The sequence below is a fragment of the Papio anubis genome, chromosome 8 (assembly GCF_008728515.1).
Source record: "Papio anubis isolate 15944 chromosome 8, Panubis1.0, whole genome shotgun sequence".
NCBI classification, from domain to species: domain Eukaryota; kingdom Metazoa; phylum Chordata; class Mammalia; order Primates; family Cercopithecidae; genus Papio; species Papio anubis.
The window spans coordinates 128,835,529-128,851,999 of NC_044983.1; the positions used below are offsets into that span (position 1 = coordinate 128,835,529).

The 16,471-nt window shown below is 46.6% G+C and overlaps 1 long non-coding RNA gene across 1 annotated transcript in view; it reads right to left on the reverse strand.

Moving 5' to 3' along the window:
* Positions 1-310: 310 nt before the first annotated feature.
* The window catches only part of LOC116276416, a 38,539-nt gene continuing 22,378 nt past the window's right edge, over positions 311-16,471 (reverse strand). The window contains exons 2-3 of the long non-coding RNA XR_004185946.1: positions 13,135-13,287; positions 311-328 (exon numbers count right to left, since the gene is read on the reverse strand). This is a non-coding gene — a long non-coding RNA (uncharacterized LOC116276416). The remainder of the gene's footprint in view (positions 329-13,134; positions 13,288-16,471) is intronic.

Genomic DNA, 16,471 nt, shown 5'->3' on the forward strand with positions numbered 1-16,471 from the left:
TCTTATTTTTTGTTGTTGTTGTTTGTTTGGGTAAGTAGTTATTTTTTCATGAAAATGTCATTTATGGGATGGGCACAGTGGCTCACACCTGTAATCTCAGAACTCTGGGAGGCTGAGACAGGTGGATCACCTGAAGTCAGGAGTTCGAGACCAGCCTGGCCAACATGGTGAAACCCCCATCTCTACTAAAAATACAAAAATTAGGCAGGTGCGGTGGCGGGCACCTGTAATCCCAGTTATGGCAGGAGAATCGCTTGTACCTGGGAGGAGGAGGTTGCAGTGAGCCAAGATTGTGCCACAGCACTCCAGCCTGGGTAACAGCAACACTCTGTCTCAAAAAAAAAAAAAAAAAAGTCATTTATGTTACCATAAGATAGATTCATTATTATTTTTCCAATGAAGTACTAAATAAATATTTAAATAATTCCTCAATTTTAATATCGAATATGACACATATTAACAGATAAAAGCCATGACATCAAAAGCTACTTGTGACCAATCAATAGTAATCGCGTGGAAGGATCATCCTCCAGAGTGAAAACTTTGGGGCGGCTCGTGTGACGCCATGCTCTGCTGTTCCTCAGTACTGAACGTCCAGTGGTGTTCTGAGGAGGGCACGTTTAGCAATTTACCAGAACTGTTCTCCCTGCCCTTGTGCAGGAGCTAGAGCATCCTTAGAGTCCGCAGGACAGCCACATGCCCCTCCCCAGTGTGGAGGGGGTGACATTTGAGGATGGGAAGCATAGCTTTGGAGGGCGATCTTCTGCTTCACTCCTTCTCTCACCCTTTCCCATAGTCATTCATTCAAACCACTAAGGCACTAATTAAGTGCTGGGCTGGAGCTGAAGGAGTAGCTGTAAATTAATTTGTCTTTCTTGACTATGTTTCCTTCAGAGGAATTACTCAGGGGCCATGGTTCTCTGAATTTCTACTGGATGCTGGAATTCCGGGAATCCCTGGATTTCCATGGAATGTGGGTCTTCTAGTCCCCCCCGCCACCCCCCACAGCCCAATGGCAGTCTGAATTCCATGGAGACCCATAGAATTCCAAACCTCAGAGTTGTGTAAAATTCCTTAAGTCTGTGGCACCCTGGGGACTACAGAGAATGACGTGCAGGTGTTGCAGACAGCCAGGATCTCTTGATCCTTGTCTGTGCTATTTTTCCCCTGTGAATTACCAACACTCTAATTTTTCAAAGGGACTTGAGGTGACTCATGGGCTCCAGTGCAGGCATGGGCTCTAGAGCAGCCTACACACAGATGTTAAGAGCTCACCCCGCTCCCCACTGACTCACTGTACATTAGCCCCCAAGAAATGAGAGGCATGAGAGTGGGCTTTCTCTACTATCAGGAGCGAGTTCCTCTGTCTGAACTTCCTGTCTTTTCATCCTTGTGTCCATCCCTCCCAGCTCCTCATTCCTCCCTGACCTGCACTCTGCGCTCCACTGGAGGCAGACCCACATGCCCGTCGAACAATCCCACCGTGGCTGTATACTGGCCTTTGCACTGGTCCCTGTCCCAGGCTCAATAGGGATCCCCTTCCAGCTCTTGTTCCCCCCATCTCCCTTCCACTCCTCATTTCACAGCAAAGTCACAATGAATAATAGGTGGCAAGAACCTTCAAGGCATTTTCAGTATCTCTCTCCTGAGAACTTATTGCAAGGACATAGTTCAAACGACAGAAAATGCTAAAGGCGACACGGTGGTGTTTGTGATGATGATGATGACATACACTAATATGCAAATATGCAGCAACAGGGAGAGATGAGTACTCTTGATGAAATATTAACACAATACAACCATATAGCACAACTGTTGGGGGCAATTCCGGAACACTCCCTGAGTGACCTCTCCTTTACCAAAGTACTGCGGATTCAATGGGGAAAAACACAGGCCCCACCTCCAAGGAGGTTCCAGTTAGATGACTGACCATCTGTTGAGGTTGCAAAGTGCAGAAAGCCAATTCCACCCTATTCAACCAACAGAATAAGCAAATCATCTCAGACCCAAAGGCCTTCCCTTCTTCCTCTTTTTCTGACAGCCAATCCTCCAGCACAAAGGATATTTTTAGAGACTGTGAGAAAGTGTTTACATGAATGCCATTTCTTCATTGCCATTGAGCAAAACGGTGAACTGACTTCCCCACACAGGCACTGAATATAGGACATAGCACAAATGCTTGTCAAATGGATTTCAGACTCGCTGGCTTTGGGTTCACTTGCGTCTTCTTCCTCCTCTACCCCGTGCCATCCATATCAGAAAGGGTGTAGGATATTTTGACAGGATGTGTCTGCATAAGTTAATTGGAGGCAGAGAGAGCTGCAAACAGCAGGTGTTCTGTATTCTGGCCTGCATGGAACGCAGATAAGGCGTGGACCGGAAAGTTAAAGGACCAGGAGCCTACAGATATGGGGTCCGCCCATTTCCAGTTCTCCAGAGGCTGGAGGCAAGTCGGAGGAGCTGAAGAAGAGACAAGTAATCCCCACGGGGGCCCAGGCATGTGTCCAGGCCAGTAGCATGGCCAGCTAGCTGGACATCATATCTATCAAACCAGCACCTGGGCTGGCTCTTTGTGGCTGAGACAAATGGACACACTACACCAGCCGTCAGAGCACCAGTCTCGGTGCTGGTGAGGGAAAGGCATGCCTGGCCCAGAGGGTGCTCTGTGAATCCAGTGAAGAATGAAGCATAGACTACCACTGCTCAAGGGGCTTCCAGTGCAGCAGGGGAAACGCACAGGTACAGGGGCCCTTCTTCACAAGACAGTGTGGTCAGTGAAAGGAAGGCAGACACAGGCAGGGGGTTTAAGGGCTGCCGAAGGGCAAGCCCTACAGCTGAGAATGGAGTGGAAATAGGGGGGCAGAGTTCCAGAAGAGACAACTCTAGAGCTGAGTGTGAAGAAGGGAGGGCTCCCCAGGAAAGCAAGAGAAGGGCATTCCAGGTAGAGAAGAGCACATGCAAACCTCACAGACCAAGTCCTGCAGACATGGCAGGTATTTCATTTGGGGTGATGATCACAGACTAGAGCTACATTATATCTGTATCTATATCTATATCTATATCTATATCCATAGCCACATCTTTAGCTTCATATTCTCTATAGAATACTGGCCGTTAGAGATTGCTGCGTCTAGCAGGGTTCTAAGCACTTTCACGTACATAGGCATACTTCACTTAATCCTGCTTCACAGATGCTGCATTGTTATTTTGTTGTTGTTGTCTTTACTAACTGGAGGTTTGTGGCAGCCCTAACCCTAACCCTAACCCTAACCCTAACCCTAACCCTAACCCTTGAGCAAGTCTACTGGTGCCATTTTCCCGACAGCACGTGCTCATTCCATTAGCATTTTTTAGCAAGAAAGTATTTTTTTATTTGTTTTGTTTTTTTAGAAATAGGATCTCGCTCTGTCAAGCTCTGATCATAGCTCCCTGCAGGCTTGAACTTGTGGCCTCAGTTTCCCAAGTGACTAGGATTACAGATGCACATGCACCACCACTCCTGGCTAATGTTTTAACATTTTTTGTAGAGGGCAAATCTCGCTATGTTGCCCAAGCTGGTTTGGAACTCCTGGCCTCAAGCGATCTGCCCACCCCAGCCTCCCAAAGTGCTAGGAGTGTAAGCCAGCATGCCCGGCCAAAAAAGAATTTTTTAATTAAGGTATGTACATTGTTGTTTTAGGCATAATGCTACTGCACACTTCACAGACTACAGTACAGTATAGTATAAATATAACTTTTGTATGCACTGGGAATCCAAAACAATTTGTGTGACTTGCTTTACTACAATCCTCACTTTATTCCAGCGGCCTGGAACCAAGCCTGAAATATCTCCAAGGCACGCCTGAATTAACTCATGCAATCCTGGAGGTTGGTGCTGTTGTTATCTGTTATGTCCATTTTGCAGATGAGGAAACTGAGATCAAGAGAAGATACTGTATCCAGGGTTGCAAAAGAAGCAGAACCCAAGTCATCTGTATTCAGGGTCCACACTGTGAAGATGACTCTGTGATTAGCAAAAGGTGGGGTGGGACAGGGAGAGCACAGATGAGGCTGGGGATTTTGATGGGGCCCTGACCATGGTGAGCCTTGTCCTTCCTGCAATGTGGACTCTGTTCCAGGATAGTAAGGGTCATGGGTATTGAAAGGAGGAAGGACATACCCAGATGCCCTTCAGGAACAAAGGTTATCTGTAAATGCCCAAATGCTTATAGCTGGGCATGACTAGAAGAAAAATTAGTCTTTTGAGAAGGGATCAATCTAGAAGCACATAGAAAATTTCCATCCTTCTGATGGCCCTTCTCTTCTTGGGACATTGGTATTGTAAAGGCCTCTGGGCCTGGCCACAGTGGTTCACCATGGAAAGCCCCTTCTTTCTGGGAAGAGTGTCTCTGCTGTAGCCAGACAGCCTCCCGAGCCAGCAAGGTGGGAGGCCTGGCTCCTGTTCTTGCAGCTCACTCATGTCCTGCCACAGGCTCATTTACCACGGGCTCAGCGAGGAACCATAGTGATAAATGCACCTGTCAATTACTCAGCCTTCATGATGGGCCAGACACCGTACCCAGCTTTTTGAGTCCTCGTGTCATTTAGTCCTCACAGAACTCTCCCAAGTGGGTACTGTTAGTATTTCCTTTTTTTTACAGATGGGGAAACCAAGTCTCAGAAAGTGTTATTCCTACCTGTTTTGTAAAATCTCTCAAACCCTGCCTATCCTCTGCTCTCAAACCCTAACGGTCAACACAGAACCGTTCTGTGCCCACACGTGTAGGAATTCTTCCCCACACACCACGCAGTGGACACCAGCTGGGTGTCCTCCAATTTAATTCCGACACCATCTACCTGGAGACAGTGTCAGATCCCACAGGTTGAGAGATCAGTTCCCCAGACTGCCCCCCAACTCCTACCCCAAACACAAGTCTCAAGTCTGGTTTTCTGCAACTTCTGACCAACTGGCTTCAAATTGGGTTCCTATGACCCCCTTTCCAGGCTCGATTAATTTGCTGGAATTAATTTCCCGGAACTCAGGAAAACATATTTACTGGTGCAAATGATACACATAGAGAGATGCGTGGGGGGATGTATGCGGGAAGGGGTGTGCTACTCTCCAGGAAGCTCCAGTGCTCAGCTATCTGGAAGCTCTTCCAACCCAGTCTTCTGGGGTTTTATGGAAGCTTCCTGATGTCAGCATTCCTTCTCCCAGGGTACAGGGCAGGACCCTCTCTGGGGAGGATCTCAAGACCCACAGAAAGGCAGGGAAAGATTAGAGTCCTGTATTAGGGCAGGGGAAGGAAGGCAGGAGAACGTTGGAGAGATCCTGTGTCGTGAGGCCTGCCACACCCAATATTATCACAAAAGGCTGTAACAAGGGCTATAAAACAATCAGCCAGGAACTGTGGAGGAAACCCAATAATCATCCTAACACCACACCGCCCAAGCTCCAACGGCTGGAGAAAAGCAACCGGGAGGGGTGCCACGCTTGCAGAACGCCAGGCCCATTCTCTGGAACCCTCTACAGCTTGCACATCCCTGCAGCGTCCATCTCCCCTGGGGGCCGGGATTGGCCCCCACTGAATCAAGAAAACAAGGCCCTGCATGAATGAAGGTCACGAGGCTGGCAAGCAGCACAGACATCTGGAATCTTGTTCCTACAAACACAGGGCCCGGCTGTCTCGGATCTTTGAGCGCCCAGGGAGGGCACTTCCTGGTGCTGGCTGCCATGGTTTCAGCTGTCCGGTGCCTGACCTTTCTAGAAGATGGTAATGATGAGAGTTGTGACTGCAAAGCCTCTAGCCAACAACTGAGAAGAGCTACACTCTGATGTCCGGAAGGTCTGTGCGTCTTCTGGTCCATTTTACCCATGAGACAATAGCGGCAGGGAGGGGCTGCATCTGAGGGCACGGGGGAACCATGGAGGGCTTCCGAAAGATCTCTCTAGTGAAAGCTGGAGGGAGAAAGTATAGGCAGAAAGAGCAAACAGCAGGCCAGACTAAGTTCCATGACAGCAGAAACCATGTTTTTGTTTTTTGCTGCTGTGTCCCCAGTACTCAGCATGTCAAAGGCATTGAATTCAAAGCTACTGAATGGCCGGGCATGCTGGCTCATGTCTGTAATCCCATCACTTCGGGAGGCCGAGGCGGGGGGATCCTGAGGTCAGGAGTTCAAGACTGGCCTGGCCAACATGGTGAAACCCCATCTCTACTACAAATATAAAAATTAGCCAGGTGTGGTGGCGGGAGCCTGTAATCCCAATTACTTGGGAGGCTGAGGCAGGGAGAATCGCTTGAACTGGAAGGCGGAGGTTGCAATGAGCTGAGATCACACCATTGCTCTCCAGCCTGGGAGACAGTGCAAGACTCCATCTCAAAAATAATAAATAAATAAAACCTATTGAATGCATGCGTGAGTGAGTGAGTCTGTTATAGCTGTCCAGGAGAGGATGCAAAAGGCTGAGGGAATTCAAGCACTGTTAGCACTTGGTATTCCTTTCTCTGTGCATATGTAATTAGACACCCCACCTTCACACCAGAAATCAGAGCATTCCACCGTGCTGGTTGTGTGGCTCAAATGAGTATTATTACATTCTGCGGCTGTACTGGATTTAGCCCATCTCCTAATCTTGACATTGCAGGTATTTCCAGCATATTGCTTAAAAGCATTAGGCAGTGAGGATGATGGGGAGGCAGCAAGTGGACTGGGCTCTGGAGACACTGTAAGCCTTCAAAGCGCAGCCCTCCGACTTAGCTGTGTGATTGTAAGTTACTTAACTAGTCTGTGCCTGGGTTTCATCATCAGTAAAAAAGAGAAATGACAGCAGTTGGCTGCCAGGGAGGCTGTGGGGTGAATCTATGTGTGGGGGGTTGTTAGAAAGGCATAAGAGCCACAGTCAGCCCTGCGAAAGTGCTCACAAACACTCTACCAGCCCCAGGACTCCTGAGCTCAGCTGATTCCTAAGAATGCAGTCCCTGATGTGGGATCACAGGTCAGCCTGCAGAACTGCAAGGAAAGTGCCTTTGAAAACCCCAGCAGAAACAAGAAGAACAAAGTTCTTTAGCCCTATTCCCTGAGCCCAAGAACAAGGACTCAGAAGATCCAGAAGGCAAGTAAGTTCACTGTACCATGGAGCACCAGGATTCCCACCACCAGCTCCCCTTGTGGTCAGCTCATCCGGCAGGCAGCAGGTAACAGAAGGCACTCACTGACACTGTAGCTTGCAAACCAGGCAAAGACCCAGAGCACGAGCACGTCCAGGAAGCTGACGTGCCAGTCCCTGGGCTGCACCCCACTTATCTAGGACTTGCATTTTATTTTAACGTCATAACTTTGTATTATTTTTCCTTAAAGAAAACTCCCAAATTGTATAAGCTTCAGGAACCAAAGAACCAGAACTGCACCTAAACATACCACTGATTTATTAATTGATCTGTTTCTCCCATTAAATTATTATCATCGGGCAGTTACGGTGGCTCATACGTGAAATCCCAACATGTTGGGAGGCTGAGGCTGGGGAATTGCTCGAGCCCAGTAGTTCCAGACCAGCCTGGGCAGCATAGCAAAACATCATCTCTACAAAAAATAAAAAAATTAGCCAGGCGTGGTGGCGCACGCTCTTATTCCAGCAACTCAGGAGGCTGAGGCAGGAGGATTGCTTGATCCTAGAAGGTCAAGGCTGCAGTGAGTCGTGATGGCACAACTGTACTCCAGCCTGGGTGCCAGAGTGAGACTCTATCTCAAAATAAATACATAAATAAAATAGGGAAATAAATAAGTTATTAACATCTTGAGGACGTAGCTCTCATCTTATTGTTTTACCTCCAGTGCTCAGTCAAGTGCCAGTGAGCTGGAAGGCACTGAGTAAGTATTTGCTAAATGAATGAATGAGTAAGAAAAAAAGAAAAACAGCCTGAATGAGAACCTCCCTCCCTCTTCACTTCACTCATGCAACTTGGATCCATCCTCAAAATCACCCTCTACACATTCATCCGCTAATCCTTCTCTCCCCATCAGCCTTTCAGATACTCCAGAGTGCTCCCAAGTCTCCTCTCCCCTCCCACCCCAAACAACCCCCATTTCTGCCACTGTTGCTTTTAAAGGTTATCAGCAACGGAAATTCCAACAGCTCCTTGCTGCTGCCCATCAGAATATTGAATGACAGACAGGATGTCCTCTTATCTAATCAGAGTACCCTGGCCTGCAGTCGGTCTCTGGGCCAGCTGATAACGTTTTTTGTTGTTGGAGGAAATGCTTTAGCTCCCAGGGAGAGTGTCCCCCCATGTGGCACTGCCCAGAAGGAAAACAGGCCTGGTTCTCTGGGGGGAGGCCACAGTCCCCTGAAGAAAACTGAATCAGTCCCTGCATGTCCTTTGATCAACAGCCCCTGTTCTCCTTCTCACCTCCCTATTTTTCTTTCCTGTCTGCCATGTGACTTGGTTCTAGAAACATTTCCTGGAAGAGACACTCCTTGACCACCACATCCATGCTGTGCCCTGCCCTGGGACCTCCTGCCCCTGCCCATACCATATATATATATATATTTTTTTTTTTTTTTTTTTACTGTGTATCTCTTCCTCTTTCTCACCCCTAGCTAGGATCTTTGTCTGATTAGAGCAGTGCCTGGCACAGAAGCAGCTCAGAAATGTTTGTCAATGCCTGCCTGAAACCAGCATTTATCTGGTGCACATTCTGCATCTTTGCTGGGAGCTAGAGACAAAAACGTGTTTAAGTTAAGGCTTCCACACTGAAGCAGCTCTCCCAAGAAACCACCCTGCAAGAGAAGAAATGTTCCCTCTGCAGAGAGGCCCTGTTCTGTAATCACATCCTCAACCTGATCAATGTCTTCACAAGGACAAGACAGCAGTCCTGCATCCCCCACAGAAACTCTCACTCCCACATGCAACACACACCACCATGTGCATCTACACACACCTCCTAACAGGACTCCATCTGAGAGATGCAGACCATACACATGGTCCACATGTTTGGCTGGCCTGCACTGTGACAAATGCTGTCAGCAGGGACAAATGCTACCCCGGTCTTCTGCTCTTGTTTTTGTCCTGAGACAGAGGTTTCTCCCTAGGCCCTTTGATCAAAAGCTGAGGGACAAACAGGTGCTCCCTATAAGCTTGCCACTTTACCAACTGTATAACTTTGCACAAGTTAATTAGCTTTTCAGAGTCTTGGTTTGCTCATCTGTACTTGGGTCACTGAGTTGATGTCAGAAGTAACAGAGAGGGAAAGGGTCTAAAACTGGGCCTGAACATGGTTTAATAAATGTAGCTGGTGGTAGCGTTGAGAGTGAAAGTAGAATGACTGTTCAGCATCATTCAGATAGACATGAATTTCCAGAATGTCCTAGCACCATTAGTGTGAACTCCTGGTGATTTTAATAGATAGATAGGTCAATTTGAAAATGATCTGAATGATGTGTGGATGTACATGTGGATGTGCATATGTATGTATAGAAATGTACTTCTCTGTGTGATACACCCGCCCCCCCCCCCCCCCCCTTATGTCTGCCCAGAGGGCCTAGGGGCAATGCTACCCCAGGAACAATAAGCACACCTAGTGGTAGATCTTGGTTTCTAAACACCATTTCCCATGAAAAGGAACCAAGGCTCCCATGTTGATTCCACCACTGAGGTGAGGAGAGTAGAAGATGAGGCTAGAATACCTTGCTGTGACAACAAGGCAGCAAGTGCTCAAATTATGATGGAGAAATGTTAGAGACACAGGAGCCAGGCCCTAGCGGACAGATTTGGGGCAATGTAAGTATCAAAATAACTGATGATCACAAAAGACTGCAACCTATTGAATAAAATTAAAATCCATGAGTCCACACTGATATAAAGAAAGGAAGGGCTGGGCATGGTGGCTTACACCTGTAATCCCAGAACTTTGGGAGGCCAAGGCAGGCAGATCACTTGAGGTCAAGAGCTGGAGACCAGCCTGGCCAACATGGTGAAACCCCATCTCTACCAAAAGTACAAAAATTAGCTGGGCATGGTGGTGCATGACCATAATCCCAGATACTCAGGAGGCAGACGCAGGAAAACTGCTTGAACCTAGGAGGTAGAGGTTGCAGTGGGCAAAGACCAAGACTGCACCACTGCACTCCAGCCTGGGTGAGAGTGACTCCTCTGTCTCAAAAAATAAATAAATAAACAAATAAATGATGAACGGAGGAAGAAAATTTCTTCTTTATAGTAGGAAACCAACTAATAAATGAAAAAGAAACAGTGAAATTAGAAAAATCACCATTTGGCAACTATGATAATAATAAATCTATTCAGGCAAGAATCATCAAAAGATGCTAAAACTAATGACTGATAGACTGAGGACTAATCAGATATCTACACAATCTCAGAACTTCTTGCCATAAGATGCTTATTAATGGCAAAGGTGAAACAGTAACTTTGCAGTGGAGACACCTGGAAGACACCACCTTAACTGAGAGCTCCAAGCTAACATCACCAGTAATGGGAGACAGCCACACTGGTGCCTCTTGATACAATGCACTGAAAAGGACACATCAGCTCTGGGCTAGTCCTGCCAACCTAATCACAAGGAAACATCAGAAAAGCCAAAATTGAGCGCATTCTATCAAATAACTGGCCTGAACTTGTCAAAAAGGCTAACGTGCTGAAATACGAGATTAAGAAAGTTTTCCAAGAAAGACACACGCCAACGGGCTTTTCTTTTGCCATGAAGGAATTTATCGGGGGCAACTGGTGAAATCTGAATGAGAAATCAGAAAGTTAGATAATAGTCAAATTAACGTTAAGTTTCTGACTTAGAAAGTTGTATTCTAAGATACAAGTTTCTGATTTCAGAAAAAAATGTAGAGAAAAAAGAAAAAATGAACATGATAAAATGCGAACATTTGAAAACCTGGACAAAGGGAGTCCAGGAATTTGTTGGCTGTTCTTATAACTTTTCTATACATTTGCAATCATATAAAAATAAAACAATTGAAAAAAATTACAAATGGAAATGAATGCTCTGGTTTCACGAGATTGAGAAAAAATCAATATATTACTTAGTACATTGTATGTGCCCAATAATTTAAAGCTATAATAATTATTATTAGTAATAATGATAATAATTATTAGTAGAACAGTGCACCTGGCACATAATAAGCTGGAAATGGACAAAAAATATTATCACTGTTAACATCATCACCATCATCATCATTCTTGATATGCTTGATTCTAAGAAATAACTAAAAAATTAATACTATTATTTGTATTACTTATAATTACTTCGTATCTGCATTAAACTCCATGGTTTGAAGGTTTGTTATAGAAATGCCTGCTTAAAACGCATACAGCACTCCTCTGTAATGGTGAGGTGCTTGAAGACCAACCAAAAGAAAGAGGCAGGGGGCCATTTTCAAACCTAGATGTGCAGAATACATATCAATTGGATCTTTTCTCATCAATGGAGTCTCTGCTTTGTTCTTGCTTGTGCTTGGGTAACCCAAAGGTAAGAAAGCCCAACTTCTAAATGCCAAACGTAGGGCCTTTGCCCAGACCTGTTGGCCATCTAGAGTCTCTTCTCTCTTCTTTCTTGGGTCCCTTCCATACAAACTGTGCATCTCAATGATCAGCACTTGTTATTCCCACTTGCATTGGTTTATGCACCAAGCAGAACCTCCTGTGATGCCCCCAATCTTGTCCCATCTAAGATGGTGAGCTAGCTCCAGGTCCAAGGCTCTCCCCCACCTGTCTATCGTATAGAACTGTCTGTGTTCAGCACAATTCTGAGATGTGGTATATTCCCAAGCATCATTACTTTGTTCAACATGTTCTTTCAAAGTAAACCTATGACCATATCCGGGAACCATATTGTCTTTTGTCTCCATTCTTCCTCATTCTTCTAAGACTCACACATGCCACATTTTCCGCTCATTTTCTTCCTCTCCTTGTTTCTTATCGCTCTTGCCCATATATTTACCCCTTGGGAACGTGGAAGCCATTGCTTCTTCCCCTTTAGAGGAGGCCCCACATGGCCCCTGACCTACCTGGGACCCCAGAAGGGCTCAAGCTCACATCCATATCTACTTGTATAAATAAAACGAATAAACCCCAAGGCCCAAGTGGATTTGTTTTACATGGAGTCACAAACAGACACCACAAGATGGCTCCCAAAGAAATGTTAAAAGCTACTCCATTCTTATACGAGAGAGAGAGTGAGAGAGTGCACACGAGAGAGAGAGAGGCCCTTGCCAGTAATCATATAGAAAACAGCTATACACACTCACAGACATCAGCCTTCCTTCTTCTTCTGCAATGATTGCAATTATGCCCAAGCTGGGTTAGAGACCAGAAGAGTGAAGTGACACATCCCGGGTGATCTCAATGTTTCCCAAGCTAACTCTGCACTGATAAAAATGTCCTCTATCTGCACTGTCCATGGGTACCCATAAGCAACATGTGGCTACTAAGCACATGAAATGTGATGTGACTGAGCCCTGAATTCTTCATATTATTTCATTTTAATTAAAATTTCCATATCCCCATATGGAGTGGCTCTGTGTGGACAGCTCAGCTGTAGAACAGAGGTTGCAACACCTTTTCTGTTAAGGACCAGGGAACAAATACGTCAGACTTTGCAGCCACACAATCTCTATGGTAATGACTCAGTCAGGCTGCCGCAGTGTGAAAACAGCCGTACATGACACCTGAACAAATGAGCGTGGCGGGGCACCAGCGAAGCTTTATTTACAAAGGCAGGCTGGGCCAGGCTTGTCCCGTAGGCCACAGTTTGCTGACACTTGCTCTAGGACACACCAGAGTGTCGTGCCAGGCCTTCTTCGGGATGACAGGCACTTGTCATCAAAGGATGATCTGAATTCAGGTTTTTACTTACCAGTGTTCATGAGAGTTCAGAAAACTCTCCCTTTAAGAAAAAGAAAGGCTGCTAGATACTAACAATCTGCATCTTTCTCCTGAGGGATACTGTATTCCCCTGCCATGGGAACGCCTCTTAATGGCACGTTTCCAGACAAGCAGGACATGTTTCAGACACCAAGAAATAGGAGAACATCTTCCACATCCTCCATGTAACATAATCAATGGAAAACAAAACAAAACAGAAAAGGTAGCACATCTCACTTGTGCTGCGGACAGATTAGTCACTTACCTCCACAGGCTGAGTGACCGTCCATCTCTGGTCCCCAAATGGAATTGTCCTGACCCAAGCTCAATGCGTTTGCTCACTGCAGCTCTTGGGGAAGTTAATTTCCTCTCATTCGCATTTCCAGTTCAGGAAGATGAAATCTGAAAATGGTAGCGGCTGGAGGGGAAGAGGAGAAAAGTTTAGGTCAGTTTTGGCACTTAGTCCATCCTCTGCCTTTTTAGGATGACTCAAGATAATGAAAAGATATTCACCCACTTAATTCATTCACTCATCCAATTATTTATATAGCACTATCTGTTAAACAAACACCTATTCTGTTCCAGGCACAGAGCCACACAGCAGGACAGGAAGGTGAGTAACTCACAGCTCCTCTCCTCAGGGAGTTCAGACCGGGAGAAAACAGAAAAATACACAAACAACTCAGGAAAATGTAATACAGGGGGCTTGGGCACCTGTAATCTCAGCACTTTGGGAGACCAAGGCGGGCAGATCACTTGAAGTCAGGAGTTCATGACCAGCCTGGCCAACATGGTGAAACCTCATCTCTACTAAAAATACAAAAATTAGCTGGGCATGGCGGCGCATGCCTGTAGTCCCAGCTACTTGGGAGGCTGAGGCAGGAGAATCGCTTGAACCTGGGAGGTGGAGGTTACAGTGAACTGAGATCGCACCACTGCACTCCAGTCAGGGAGACGGAGAGAGACTTCAAAAAAAAAAAAAAAAAAAGGACAAATGACCAACTCCCTCTGGAAGAAGAATTTGAAGAGGAGATGATATTTTTAGCTGCTCCTTGAACGAAGCACTAGTGAGGTGCTGTTTAGTAAAAACACAAAACATGGGGAAAGGAAAAATAAATATGTAAGATATGAATGTGAAAGTGTAACATCGGGGTTAGGATAAATCAGCCTGAGGCCAGATAGGAAAGGGCTTCTGAAGACTTCATCTGGCTGGGCGCGGTGGCTCATGCCTGTAATCCCAGCACTTTGGGAGGCCAAGGCGGGTGGATCACTTGAGGTCAGGAGTTCGAAACCAGCCTGGCCAACATGGTGAAACCTCGTCTCTACTAAAAATACAAAAATTAACCAGGTGTGGTGGCACATGGCACGTGCCTATAGTCCCAGAGACTCAGGAGTCTTAGGCAGGAGAATTGCTTGAACCTGAGAGATGAGGTGGCAGTGAGCTGAGATCACACCACTGTACTCCAGCCTGGGTGACAGCGAAACTCTGTCTCAAAAAAAAAAAAAAAGAAAGAAAGAAAAAGAAGACTTCATCTGACACTAAGAATAGCACAGAAACCCTCAACTCTTACTGGGCCCCAAGCACTGAGAGACGTGCAGACACTCAGTTTTCTCTTTAGGTCCTCTCATGAAATCACTGAGGTGGTCCCAAGGATGATTCCCATTTTAAGGATGGGCAGCTGAGGCTTTGAGACCTGACGAGTAAACCTGTTCAGTAGGACAAAAGCAGTACGTGGCAGGGAACAGACCACACAGAAAACATCCCCATTCAGTCTGGTTGTGAAGTCTCCCTTATAACCATTGCTGTAGAAATGGCCCCAATTTGTTCAGGCCACCTGCATGCACACTCTGCAGTGTGGCTTTGCCCCCCCGCCCCCCAGCATGAGGGGGAATCAAAGTTTGGCCACGAGACTTGCTTTAGCCAATGGCACAATAGCAAAGGTGACACAAATAAAGACTTTAAAAGTGCTTATGTCTAAAAATTCCTCTCTCTTGCTGCTGGGAATCATTCTTTTTTTTGCGGGGGGAGGGGGGGAGATGGATCTCACTCAGTTGCCCAGGCTGGAGGGGCCGTGGCATGACAACCACCCACTGCAGCCTTGACCTCCCAGGCTCAAGCGATCCTCCCTCTAAGCCTCCTGAGTAGCTGGAACTACAGTCTCATGCTACCACACCAGGCTAATTATTTTTATTTTTTGTAGGGTCTTGCTGTGTTGCCATGGTTGGTCTCAAGTTCCTGGGCATGAGTCATGCCATGCCCAGCTGCTGCTGGAAATCATTCTGCTGTCACATTGGCAAGCCTGAGGTAGCCCCCGGGGGATAACAGACAATGTGTGGAGAGAGGCTGAGGCACCCCAGCTCAGCCTCCAGATGTGTGGATGGGCCAGCACAGGCAATCAGCCTAACACACACTGCGCAGACCAGATCATCAACCCACAGAAATCATAAATGTCTGCTATTTTTAGGCACTGGGGTTTGGGGCTGTTTGTTATACAGAGAAAGCTGACTGATACAACCACTGAGGTATCTTTACACCCCTGGCAATGGCGACACATGAGGATAAACATGTGTGTTAGGAAGAAAGTTCAGTCCCTGTCGAGTTGGTGATTATGAAGAGATAATGAGGGCCAGAAGGCAGGGCCCTGGGCAAAAGGAGAAGTGGGAGATTCAAGAGCTCTTTTAGAGGGAGAAACAACAGCATTTAGTGACTGTCTAAGCCCAGAGTTGTCTAAAGGCATTTGCCTGGCTCTGGAAACCATGTGTGGTGTTGACTATAAACAGATTCTATTTGGCACCTGCTGATGGGGGCAAGTTGTTACATAGAAGATACATGAACATGACCAGAGTCAGCACAGTTAGGGGTCAGGGTCTGGGAACGCTACAGGAACGAAACTCTTTCTTTTCAGAAATGAGAATTAAGGCACAAAGATCACTGCCACAGCCTCCTAGCCAGTCTTAAAATAGCCATCGCCTCTAATGCCAACTCCCGCTCTTGGCAGCAGCCAGGGGGATCCTTGTAAATTGTAACTCAGGCCTCCCTCCCTTGCATCACTGGCTCACACCTTCCCCATTCCCTCTGTACTTTCTACTCACCCTTCAGATTTCAGTGTAAACACCACTTCCCAGAGACATCTTTGCTGACTCTGGGGACGAGGCTGGGCACAGCCCCTCTATATTTTCAGTGTTCCTTGCATTGCGACAAAGCATTATCACCAACATGTTAACTCCATAAGGGCAAGGGCATGTCTGCCCCACATACCACTGTGTCCTTGCCACCCGGCACACCACTTGGCATGTGGGAGAAAGTCTATTCCTATTTCTTGAAGGAGAGAGTGACCAAAACAATATAGGTATCACACTTTTAAGATGTTTTCTTGGCCACACCCCCTTCCAGTACCCATGGCTTCATTCTTGTGTTTCTTCATTCATTTCTTTTTTTTTTTTTTTGAGATGCAGTCTCACTCTGTCACCCAGGCTGGAGTGCAGTGGCGCAATCTCAGCTCACTGCAAGCTCTGCCTCCTGGGTTCATGCCATTCTCCTGCCTCAGCCTCCCAAATAGCTGGGACTACAGGCGCCCGCTACCACGCCAGGCTAATTTTTT